We start from the raw sequence: 12,815 nt of genomic DNA, 5'->3' as shown, positions 1-12,815 counted from the left end.
AGGAGGTTATAGAGTCATAGAGATGTACAGCATGGAAACAGACCCTGCGGTCCAACCTGTCCATGCCGACCAGATATCCCTGCCATGCCGACCAGATATCCCAACCCAATCTAGTCCCACCTGCCAGCATCCGGCCCATATCCCTCCAAACCCTTCCTATTCATATACCCATCCAAACGCCTCTTAAATGTTGCAATTGTACCAGCCTCCACCATATCCTCTGGCAGCTCATTCCATATACGTACCACCCTCTGCGTGAAAAAGTTACCCCTTAGGTCTCTTTTATATCTTTCCCCTCTCACCCTAAACCTATGCCCTCTAGTTCTGGACTCCCCGACCCTACGGAAAAAGATCTTGTCTATTTATCCTATCCATGCCCCTCATAATTTTGTAAATCTCTATAAGGTCACCCCTCAGCCTCCAACACTCCAGGGAAAACAGCCCCAGCCTGTTCAACCTCTCCCTGTAGCTCAAATCCTCCAACCCTGGCAACATCCTTGTGAATCTTTTCTGAACCCTTTCAAGTTTCACAACATCTTTCCGATAGGAAGGAGACCAGAATTGCATGCAATATTCCAACAGTGGCCTAACCAATGTCCTGTACAGCCGCAACATGACCTCCCAACTCGTGTACTCAATATTCTGACCAATAAAGGAAAGCATACCAAACGCCTTCTTCACTATCGTATCTACCTGCGACTCCACTTTCAAGGAGCTATGAACCTGCACTCCAAGGTCTCTTTGTTCAGCAACACTCCCTAGGACCTTACCATTAAGTGTATAAGTCCTGCTAAGATTTGCTTTAAAGTTTGAGCGTTTTCGTTGAAGAAGGAGGCACGGAAGCAGAGGTGGTGGAAGAGGAACTCCACATCGTAGCAAGTCTGAATTCGTTGAAGTTGGGCTGGAGGGGCAGAAACATGATCCCTTTTCTGAGACAGACCATTCGACCTCAGGAGAGTTCAAGATCCACGGGAATAGTGAATACGTGGCAAGGCTCAGGGTTGGGGGTTTTGGGGGGGCCCTGAGGAGGATGAAGGAAGCGAGTGGAGGCGGGGGGGAGGGTGATGGCATGGTGTGGGTGAGGGTTGAATGTGGTATGGTGGGGGAGGAAGTGGTGTGGGAGAGAAAGGAGATTGGGAGGGGTTGACCTTGGGTGGGAAGGAGTGCAGGGGTTTGAGGTGAAGAGGGAGAAGTAGAGGGGTAGGGTTGTCTAATCCATGAGCTGGGTGCCTGGCACTGGTCAGAAAGTGCCCTAGCAGCAGCATTTCAATAAGAAGTGTCAGTGAACTGCAACGTGCAGCACTGAGGTGTAGACCTGCCTTGCAAGTGCCATGAGGGTGTGGTGAGTTGGATGACGCCCAATGGCAGACCACAGAATCTGGGCCAGTACTTACTCTAAATAAATTTCCTCTAAATAGTCAGAAGTTAACATCAGTTTTCTTTCTTTTTGCAAGTGTGTATGGTCACCATAATTTGTTCAGGAACCTCTGCATGTTGCTAAAGGATTAGGATTCTAGACCTCCAAGTAATTAGACACTCTCATGGTGATGGAGTTAATAGCAAGGCAACTTGCTGCAGCCAGTTATCAAGTGGCTGGTGTTCAGCACTGACATGTCCTCTGTTGCATGATGAAAGAACTGATGTGCAAACAGAAAAAAACACACCAGTGAAAAATCTGCACTCAACAGAGAAAAATTCACAAGGCAATCCTTGTGAATTACTGAAGGCAAATTAATTTTAATATAGCAGACAGTATGTCAACTCTATGCCCTTTCAGCTAACTCTATCACATCTTTTTTTGAAGGAACCAAAGTCTTCTTATAGGATAACCCATGAATTAATCAGTTTGATTCAAACAATTGACGTGTTTATTTTGTAATGCTTCTGCTAGGATTTGATTAGGGACCATTAATGAGGTCATGAGTTTCTTTTTAAATGTTAGAGCTACACCACAAGATTTCACTTTTATTCAGCAAAATACATTTTATATGAAAAAGTATATATAAGAAGCATTATTAACTCAATATGTTATAATTACTTGTATTATGAAATTATGTTCACTTCTGATGAGGGATTATCTTCTAAGAAACACCAATTTTAAATTATTTACTTCTGTATTGACCCTTGCTCAGTATTCCACAGTCCTCTGGAGAATCTTCCTTAACTACACCTGTCCTCAGAGGTCACAGTTCCGTGATTGTTAATGCCTCAGTCCCTCCTTCTGGTTACTTCAAAAAAATCTGGTTTTAACCTGTTTGTGGATTTCTTTTGCAATAAAACATTAAGCTCCACCATAGATTCCAGAGCTATCTTCAATCCAGGTAATTTCTGAGCCTTTGTTCCCTGACAAAATTCAAAGTCTCATTCGTTTTCTACACAATTATGAAGTTGCTGTTGTATGCTGCTTACAATACAGGGTCTATTAACTGTCATTTACTTTGGCTATCTCCTCCCCCACTAGACATAAGGGATTTATGACTATATTCATACACATTTAAAAGCCTTCACTGTCATTGGTTCAAAATCCCAATGCCCTTCATAACAGCGCCTTCATTGTACATGCCAAACAGACTATAATAGTTCAAGAAGGCAGCTCATTACCACCAAAGGCAACTAGGGATAGGTAACAATCCTGCAAATGCATAAAAAGGTGGAGGGGGAGATGAGAGGAATAATGCAATTTATTTTTCCAATATTGTTTTCTTAATTATTATAAACAATTTACATTCATTGATGTTAAGAAATTCATGGGATACATAGCTCGATACAGCTTGCTAATCAACCATTGAAAAGATAATAGAGTTTTGAATGGAGAAGGATATCAACATTCTAATTCTAATCTAGTCATCAACTCTAATCCAGCATATATTTTCTGTAGTCATTTTACAATAAAACAGCATTTTAAATTGATATGCATTTTTAAAAGCAGGTAAATTTACAGGACTTTTTGGCATTTTCACACTTTCCAAAGTCACTATTAGGTGCTGTTGTGTATTCTACATATAGTTTTAATTCAGTGATTCATTAGAAGATAAACTTTTAAAGGTGAGTTAATGTTCACCTTAGCCTCTTCGTCATTATCAATGCCTCACTGAGTTTGAAGTGTTAATGGGTTTTAGCAGGTTCCATCCTTCTAAGAGTGACAATAAATTGTATTAACAGATTGCTTCTATGATGTGGTTTCTGTTTTCTTGTCAAAATAATACTCACATGCATTATGCAATTTTCACAATGGAGAATGCAATAAAACTTGTTATAAAAAGTCCTATCAGTCTCCACAATCATCTTCTCTACTGTGACTTAAAAGGGTCTGGCTGATTAAAAGATGACTGGTTTTTGACACTTGCTCTTCCCTCCCCAGAAATTGATCAGTTGTTTAAATAATAGTGGTCATTATCAATGTTTTACTGAGGTTTAAGTGTTAATGGGTTTCAGCAAAGTAGGGTTTCCATTCTTCTAAGAATGAGTGACACTTTCAAAAGGTTGTAATAACAGATTGTCCTGTAATTTTTATTCACATAAATTAATAGGATTACACATTTTACAGGGATTTTTCACATAGCATAATGCATTTTTTCTCCAATTATACGGTCCTTTCTGTTAGATGGTTAGAGGTTCATTTTCTCCACAAGGAATGTGAATTGCTGTTCATTGATATCACACGGAAACTGAAGAGTTTACATAGTATATACGTGATGAGTGGCTATGGAGCGTAATGAGAAAAAGAGAAGTAGAAAATAGAAGATTTGAGAGAGCAAGGAGGAAACAAGGGGACAAAGTAGTGATTCAGAGAAAGCTAATTGAGTACAGAGGATACTTGGGAATGTAGAGGTGGTAGTATATTTTAGGCATTCTGAAGGGTATGGTCTGACATAGGAAGGGAGAAGGGAGATATAGGCTGACATTTATGTGTAATTTGAGCACTGCAAGGAGCTGGGATACTGTGTTAGAGAACACAGCAGGACCTTCAAACTGCAATAACTCCATCCCCATACTCCTGACCCTGGTGTGAAAAGACAACATCAGGACATGAAATCACATATGGGTCAGCAAGCTGTAAAATTGCATGGGTCGAGGTTCCTGAGCCCAGAGAAATGTTTGGACATAAGTTACTCGATATTATTTGAACCCAAGTTACTCCATACAGAGAAAGTGAAGAACTTTGGCTAACACCATTCTCTTAATAGACCTAAAGGTAATTCACTGCTGTGGAGCACATGGGTAGGATAGTGGTCTAAATTTCAGTTCTTTCACCTTCAGGACCTTGTTAAAACCATTTTAGCATGACTGTATGAAAGTCTTCCTGTTACTGGTTTGGTGGATGGCACATGAAATGAGTTTTGTTTATTTCCTAACAAGCACAAAAGCTGCATCGCAGCACATAAATGGGTGATGTGAAGCATAAATGAAATGGTTAGCTCTCAGGGGATGACAAAGAAACTATCATTGAGCACAATGACAGCGTCACAGTTAAATCAAACAACCTACAAAGCTTGGAGGAGTTGACAAGGTCAAACTGCAGCTGAGAAATGGAAGCAAAACACAGGAAATTGCTGACAGGCGAGTGCGAATGACATGGTAATTCTATAATTAAGGGGCAAAAAAATACAGATCACGTGTAATCAGTGCTTGAACTCCAATGTTGCACATATTTCCTCATCTAATTGCCATGATTTAATAAGGGGATATTTTAATACTACCATTAAAAAAAAAGCTCCCTCAAACGTTGCAGCCATTGCAAACAGATATATTATCCTTGTCACAGTTACGTTGACGCTTACATTTTTCACATACTATTCCTGCATGTCCCTTGAGAGATGTAGTAAAAGTCACATTCATAGGCTCACAAGGTCTTACCAAACCTTTCCCTGACCTGGATGAATCTTCCGAAGGGGTATCAAACTCCTATGGTTTGGAACTCACCATCATTCCTCAGAATGACAGTTCAGCAGAACTGAGCTATTCATTTGTTTATTTTAATTCACAGCCAAGTATCACTTTGTGCAACTGCATAAATATTCACCAACTAAAAGTATAGAAAGGTTTATTGCACAGAAGGAGGCATCTCTATCCAATGTATTTGTGTAAGCTAAGAAAGACTTATGTTGACTTATTCCAGCTTCCATCACTTTCTCCATGGCCTTGCCGGTTACACCATTTAAAGAGTACAGCTAATTTTTATTTTTAATATGAGGATTTCTGCCTAAAGCAGTCTTCTAGACTGAGAGCTCCAGATGAAAATAATTACTCCTCAATTCCCCCTAACTTTCCACTAATTACATTAAACAGAGGCATAGATGTACAGTATGAACCACACTGCTGGTGTAAATGTGTCCTTTCTATTTTTTTAGTTTTATGCAACTCAATTAAATTTGCTCTCAATCTCCTCTATTCTACAGAAAACAACGTCAGCTACCCAATATTTCCACACAGCTATTATTCCAACTATTGTACTGTCTTTTGTACCCTAAATAATCTAATTTTATCTCGTCATGAGTTCTGTGGTCTTCCTATGGTGGATACTGCGAGTGTTGATGTTGAAGAAGTAAGGGGAAAGATTGGTATGCAGGGGTATTTGGTTGGCATGGGTCTGTATTGGCTATAAAGTGGGCATACTGGCTGTAGGGAGAAAGGTGTGGATTGGCATGGGCACATGAGGGGCCATGGAAAGGTAGGGTTTGGGCATGAAGTAACAAGTCATAATGGATTGAGCATGGGGAGTATGTGGGGTTGGAAAGGAGGCATTGGGGTTGAGGTTAGAGGTCTGTTTTAACTTTAAGGTTTCTTCTGTAAATTGTGCAACAAAGTCCTGGATCACTAAGGTAGGCCTTTCTCATGGCCTGCCTGTGTACACATCAGCTTCTGTGGCTACCTCTGAACTCTTTTCTGGGACAGTGAACCCAATTCACATCAATTCTTCACTCCACTGTCCTGGGAACCAAACAATCCTGGGTAGGTTATAAGACGCAGGAATATTCTTCCAACTCAGGAGCGACAATTGAGACACGAATATGGGATGATTGAGAAGAAGCATACCACATTTCTGAGCATATTTGAGAAGGATATTTTTTCCTTAGAAACGTGATCATGTTGGAAGATTTGAAATTATTGCCAGAGGCTTTTTTTATTGTTATTCGGTCGTGGGATGTGGGCATCGCTGGCTGGCCTGCATTTATTGCCCATCCCTGGTTCCCTTGAGAAGATGGTGGTGATTGCCTTCTTGAACTGCTGTAGTCAGAATCATTTAATCTGGGAATATGGGGTGATTCTTTGTGGAATCAAAGTCTGCTGCAGAATTTTATTTGCAAGGTTGAAAACACGGACGCAACATTCCAGGACATAGAAGAAGACACGTGTTTTGGTAAGAATCCTGAGACACAAGAGGATTGAAATATTAGAACACAAAAGAAGAATGAAGGGATTTCCAGTATTGGAATAATGGTGGAGGTCAGGGTCTAACAGCTGGCAGAAAAGGCAGCCCAGGAAAAGGCTTAGAGTAGGAATACATCTGATTGATTCCTTGTGCATATCCATCATTCAAATGCCATCTTATACATTTTCAAATAAACATATGCATGTTTTTGAGAATTCTGTAGGGAACTTAATAATTCCAGAAGCAGTGCAATCAGTATTTTACTCCAAACATCACTCACATGTAACAATTAAAAGCCCCAGAACACATACTTTTACTCAGAATAAGGCTTGGCATTCAGCCTTAAGTACCAACATGCTTCATCCATTTTGTCTGAAATCATAGTAAACAAATGCATTTTGTATGGGGTATTGATTCTTAAAGGATTAAAGCTCATCCTACATTGGCATTGTTGTGATAGTAATGAGGTCTGCTAGGTGGACCTCATAGACTATGAGTTCCCTGATTGGGGCTACTAATCTGGTCCAATCAGGTAGCCCTGGCTGGTAAATAAAAAAAAGGTGTGTTAAACATCCTCAGGATCCCAGTCTTGCTGGGATCTGGCTTTGAGGGAATTGGATCACTGTCAAGGACTCTCCACTTATAAAGAAAAGGTGACTTGGTGATAGGATAGCAGCCTCTGTGGAGTTGTTTCTGGTTCCACCCACTCTATTGATTTCACATGTAGTCTGTAGGTGAAGAAGAAATGTTCTACCAGAGCTTTCAGAGGGAGCAGATGCATCTGTACCAGCTCCCTAAGATCCTATTCATTAGTAATTCACCCAATGTAGCTGTGCTTACTGCTAATGTGCAATAAACTTTTTATTGTTCAGGATGTGCTGTACATCTCTATGACTCTATGACTATAACAGTGCCCCTTTTGTAGACACTCTATGGCAGTGTATCATCTACCACTACACACACCAGGAAATATGAATGAAAGGGTCAGGGCAATGTCTGATGGGAGTCAGGTGCCTAACCTTACTTCTCCATCTCACATTCATGGATCCCTTCAATTTTTAATTCATCAACTTTCCACCATTTTCAAGAGTTTCTGGTATCCCAAACTTCTCTGAAAAAACAGTCTTATTCATCGGAGGAAATTTCTGACTTTCTTTTCAGGAACTATGCATGCCCACAATATTTTGTACTGTTTGATATTTTACAATGTCCTCATTTTATCACAGGTTCTATCACTTCAGTCATTGGGAACTTGCTTGTGACAGTTCATTTGACAATATTTTTAAAATGATGCACTTTGTGTCAAACTTTACCAGTTCCCAATGCAGGAACACTGCTTCATGTTGAAGGCTTCGGACTTTGCCATCTTCCAATTGAAATTTCTTTCTAGTTCCTCAGATATTGTCATTCAGGTGAAAAAAAGGGTATACTTTATCTTTCAGCACTTGTTCCAACAATGATTTTCGCTGAATACATTTAATTGTACTTTGTCATTGAATTTATCACTTGTTTATTACTTCATCATGCCTGTCATTATTTGCCTTTACAAATCAGTTTGCAATATTATGTTTTGAAGAGTTCCACATGTTGCCTGACTTGATAGGTTGTTGTGGTGGGGAGTTATGAGGTTTGGGAGTTATCATTGGTCCAGTACTTGCTCCTTCAGTTGATCTGGTCCACCAATGAATCTCTCCTTTCTCTGGTTGAGACCATAAATCACACAGATACCGGGTTGTCAAGGGTTCACACAAAGCCATTGTCTTTTGACCTAATTTGCTGCAGTGCGTGCTTTGTGTTAGTTCAAGAAATTTTAGCCTTTATTGATTTGAATAGAACAATGATAGATTCCTATTTATGGCAAGGGGAGCAGTGAATCGATGTAAAAGTCCTAAGGCTTTCAGGTGCAACATAACTACTCACTTTCACTATGATTTCCAATAATGTTTTTGTGTTAGAAGTTAATTCCAATGTTATTGATGTGCAATGCAAATGATATAGTCACATGGGTGAATATGTTTACTGTGAACAGAATGGGAATAATTCTGATTTTTTCTGTCACAGTTGATATTTTATAGCTTGTAAGACAACTCCCTAAAATCTATTCATTTTGCTTCATTATGTAGTTTCAGCCCTATTCACCAGGTGTCAGCACACAGTAGCTTAAGTTTCTCAAAGTCCAGTTTCTTTAGGGGGGCATGATAGCACTCTCCACCCTGGAGGCTCCCTGCCTCATTCCTGATGAAGGGCTTTTGCCCGAAATGTCAATTTTCCTGCTCCTCGATGCTGCCTGACCTGCTGTGCTTTTCCAGCACCACTCTAATCTTGACTCCAAGCTCAGTGGTTAGCACTGCTGCCTCACAGCGTAAAGAGGTAAAAATTAGAATGCAAAGCTAAAATTTTTAGTGTGTCATTGGTAGAATGTATGAGCTCTCTCGCTGCCCATGATCAGTGTACTTTGCATTGAAAGACGTGTGTATTCCCTATTCCTGACAGTATGTATTTCAATTAAATAATTCATCAGCAAGCTTTTGTTGGTTCTAAGATAATGAAGGTTACGTGTTCTCTCACACTTAGTCCAAATTAACACAATACCACAAACTGGTCTCAAACACACATACAGTATTTGGATACAGATTTTAAAAAAGTGTATTCTTTAATTACCGTATTTACCAACTCTGTTCTCTCGTGTTTCCTAAATGGACTCAATGATTGCCAGTCTTGTACAGTGAAGTGTTCACGGCATGTTGTGAGGTTTCTTGTACTCAATTATTGAGGATGTGGAGGTGTTGGTGTAGGCCTGGGATGGAAAAAGTCAGAAGTCACACAAAACCAGGTTATAGTCAAACAAATTTGTTTGAAATCACATGCTTTTGGAGCTCCTAGGTGGACTTTATAACTGGAGTAGGTCAAGCGTTTTTTCTGCTTGATGATTTGTAGGTTGTTTCAGAGTTTGGTTGTCAAAGAGTCCAATGATCGATGGTTCTGATGGGAGAGGTCAGTGTGATATAATAAGAAGTTGATAGGGGCCATTCACTTTGATCTGCCGCATTTTCAGTTTTCTTCTTCCTTTCTGTCCACTATGAAATATGGAAACTTAGTCGTCTTTCGGCATTTTTCCTTTCTTAAACAGTAAAATTGTGAATTCCTCAAATAGGTGATGGGTGCCTTTAACTATGTCCATGTTCAATTTGCTTTTACCTGATTATCTATTCTTATTGATGATTATTGAGAAGGATAAATATTTGCCCAGGGAGAAGCCCATAGCATTTTTGTGAATACACCACAGAATCTTTTACATCTACTTAGGAAGGGAAACCTTCCTCAGTTTAATGTATCAACCTAACCTCAGTTCTGTGATAAGACATCAGCCTGAAAAATAACTTGCACTTCTGTAGCTCTGCCAATGTATCAAACACCCCAGGATACTACAAAAGAAAGTTATCAAACACAATTTGAAATAAGCACACAAGGAAATATTTGGATAAGTGATTTGGTTGAGTTTATTGATAAGGTTAATGAAGGCAATGTGCTTAGTGCGGCACACATGCACTTCCATAATGCATTTGATTAAGTGTCTCAATACAATCTGACTAATATAATTGAAGGAATGAAAAAGAATGGCAGCATGTATATGATGTTGGCTCAGTGACAAGAAACAGCAAATGGTTGTCTTTTTGGACAAGAAGAAGGTACACAATAGTGTTCTCCATGAATTGGTATCTTTCATGACATTTCTCTCAAGAGTTCTGCACATCAGGAGGCTATTTGTCACAGAGTACAGTTTATGGTAAGATCTTCTGAATGGAATCTTTTACTGTCCAGAGTCTGTTGTGCTGCAGCTAACACCTGGTTCTGTTTGACCAGGGAACTCTCCCACACTTAATGCCTGCAATTGGCATATCTGAGAGACTTCTCGGTTGATAACCCAGATAAATCCATGAGTTACATCAGGGTTGGCCACTCGAGCCCTCAATTCTGCTCCATCATTCAGAAAGATTATGGATGATCTGATTTTAACCTCTAATCCATGTTCCGGCCTATTCCTGATAATCTTTCACTCTCTTCCTTACCAAGAATCAATCATCTCTGCCTTAAAATATTCAAAAAAACTCTGCTTACATCTTATTTTGAGGAAGAGAACTCCAAAGACATGCACCTCTTACAGAAATAACAATTAAGGTTTTTTGACACATTTATAATCTACATAAAATAAAACAATCAGGCAAGTTTCAAATCTAAGACCTGTAGTTTAGTATATATTGCACTGCACCATAAGACTTCCTTTGGTCACAACATATATTTATGACCAAGACTTGGATGTGCACAACACAAATTTAAATTTTGGAGATCACATAAATCTTTACAAGTATTATGCACTACTGAGAAGCTACTGGTAAATCTCAATTGACAGGCTTGTTGAACTCGTGAACACATTGAAATTTAATGTAGAACAGTGTCAATTGTATATTCCAGTTAGAAGGAAAATGCAGCAATGTACAAAGAAAAATGCACTATTCTAAACAGAGTGACAGAACAGAAAGATCCAAGGGTGTATTTATATAAATTGTTGATGGTGGTTTGGCAGGCTGAGAAAGTAGTTATAAAGGTTAACAGAATATTGGCTTTTACATATAAAAGCCATTATACAAAAGCAATATCATTATGGTGAACATTTACAAAACACTGGTTGAGTATTAACTGGAGCACTGAGTCAATTTGTGCCCCATACTTTAGAAAGGACATCAATCTTCACAAAGTTTTATTTGAATGGCTCCCAGGGATAAAGGGCATTATTTTCCAGTAAACAAAAATTAGAGAAAAGGAGGTTAGGAGGAGTTTTTTTTAAAACGCAGTGCCTAAAACCATGCTGGATCTGGTGAAAACTAATCCTACTGGCATAAGGTTCATGGACCAAAGGGCAATGTTATATGGTACTTGCTACAAGAACAAACAGCAGACAAGCAAGAGGTGGGAGGAACCTAGAAAGCCAGGGGGCATCAGGAGGTGGAGAAGTCAACGTTTTGGGTGTAAGCCTTTTTCAGGACCTGAAAAGTTGACTTCTCAACCTCCTGACGCTGCCTGTCTTGCTGTGTTCTTCCAGCCTTATACTTGTCTACCCTTGTCTACCTTGGAGCACCTGCAGTTCTTTTTCATCTCTAAAAGAACCAACAGTGACATGAGAGAAAACTTTTATCTGCAGCAAATGGCTAGGATCTAGAAAACAATGTGTGAGTATGTTGGAAGCAAATTCAATCATGGCTTTCAAAAGGGAACGGAACAAGCGCCTGAAGAGAAAAAACATATACAGAGCTTTGGAACTAACTTGTTTGCTTTTGCAGAGAGCTGATATAGATTTAAAAGGCAAAATAACTTCCTCCTGTACTGTGTTCTTTATTCTATGATGAAGTTTGTGATTATAGAATCAAAGTAGTAGATTTTAGGGAGCATCTTGAAGGAAGTAAGAATAATGGGGGAACCAGAGTGTAGGGTGGGAACTCCAGAGTTTAAGGCCCTAGCTGCTAAAGGAACAGCCACCATTGGAAGGTGATTAAAATCGGGGATAAATGCAAGAGACTGGAACTTGAGGCTTGCAAAAATATTATAGGGCTGGAGGGGATTCCAAAGATTAGGAGGGCAAGGTCATGGAAGGATTTGTAGACAAGAATGAACATTGCTGGACCTGAAGTTAAACAAGACAGGGGTGGTGAATGAACTGATCTTGTTCCAGGATAGGTTCTGGGTATCAGAGTTTTAGATACACTTTAATTTATGTTGGGTGGAACTTGTGAGACAAGTTAGGAGATTGTTAGAATAGTCAAGTAGAAGAGTAACAAGCATAGATGAGGGCTTTGTCAAAAGCTGTGCTAGGGTAGGGACAGAGATGGGGGTTTTATGGAGGTATACACAGGCAGTCTTCATGATGGAGCACATTACAGAGGAGGAAGTGCTGGATGTCTTGAAACACATAAAGATGGATAAATCCCCAGGACCTGATCAGGTGTACCCTGGAACTCTGTGGGAAGCTAGAGAAGTGATTGCTGGGCCTCTTGCTGAGATATTTGTAACATTGATAGTCACAGGTGAGGTGCTGGAAAACTGAAGGTTGGCTAACATGGTGCCACTGTTTAAGAAGGCTGTTTAACAAGCCAGGGAACTATAGACCGGTGAGCCTGACGTCGGTGGTGGGCAAGTTGTTGGAGGGAATCCTGAGGGACAGGATGTACATGTATTTGGAAAGGCAAGGATTGATTCGGGATCGTCAACTTGGCTTTCTGTGTGGGAAATCATGTCTCACAAACTTGATTGAGTTTTTTGAGGAAGTAACAAAGAGGACTGATGAGGACAGTAAGGCGTTCGACAAGGTTCCCCATGGGAGACTGGTTGGCATGGTTAGATCTCACGGAATACAGGGAGAACTAGCCATTTGGATACAGAACTGGCT

At 39.8% G+C, this 12,815-nt stretch overlaps 1 protein-coding gene across 5 annotated transcripts in view; it reads right to left on the bottom strand.

Moving 5' to 3' along the window:
• Positions 1–12,815, bottom strand: part of neto1l (neuropilin (NRP) and tolloid (TLL)-like 1, like) — a 222,257-nt gene that overhangs the window by 133,299 nt on the left and 76,143 nt on the right. The window contains exon 5 of one of the 5 annotated variants that reach the window (XR_006311425.1): positions 9,035–9,170. The exons of the other annotated variants lie outside the window; for them this stretch is intronic. The gene's annotated coding sequence lies outside the window, so the exon portion shown is untranslated. The remainder of the gene's footprint in view (positions 1–9,034; positions 9,171–12,815) is intronic. 5 annotated transcript variants of the gene reach the window in all.

This window comes from Chiloscyllium plagiosum, chromosome 4, assembly GCF_004010195.1.
Source record: "Chiloscyllium plagiosum isolate BGI_BamShark_2017 chromosome 4, ASM401019v2, whole genome shotgun sequence".
NCBI lineage: Eukaryota > Metazoa > Chordata > Chondrichthyes > Orectolobiformes > Hemiscylliidae > Chiloscyllium > Chiloscyllium plagiosum.
This window is presented reverse-complemented; position numbering and strand designations above follow the sequence as displayed.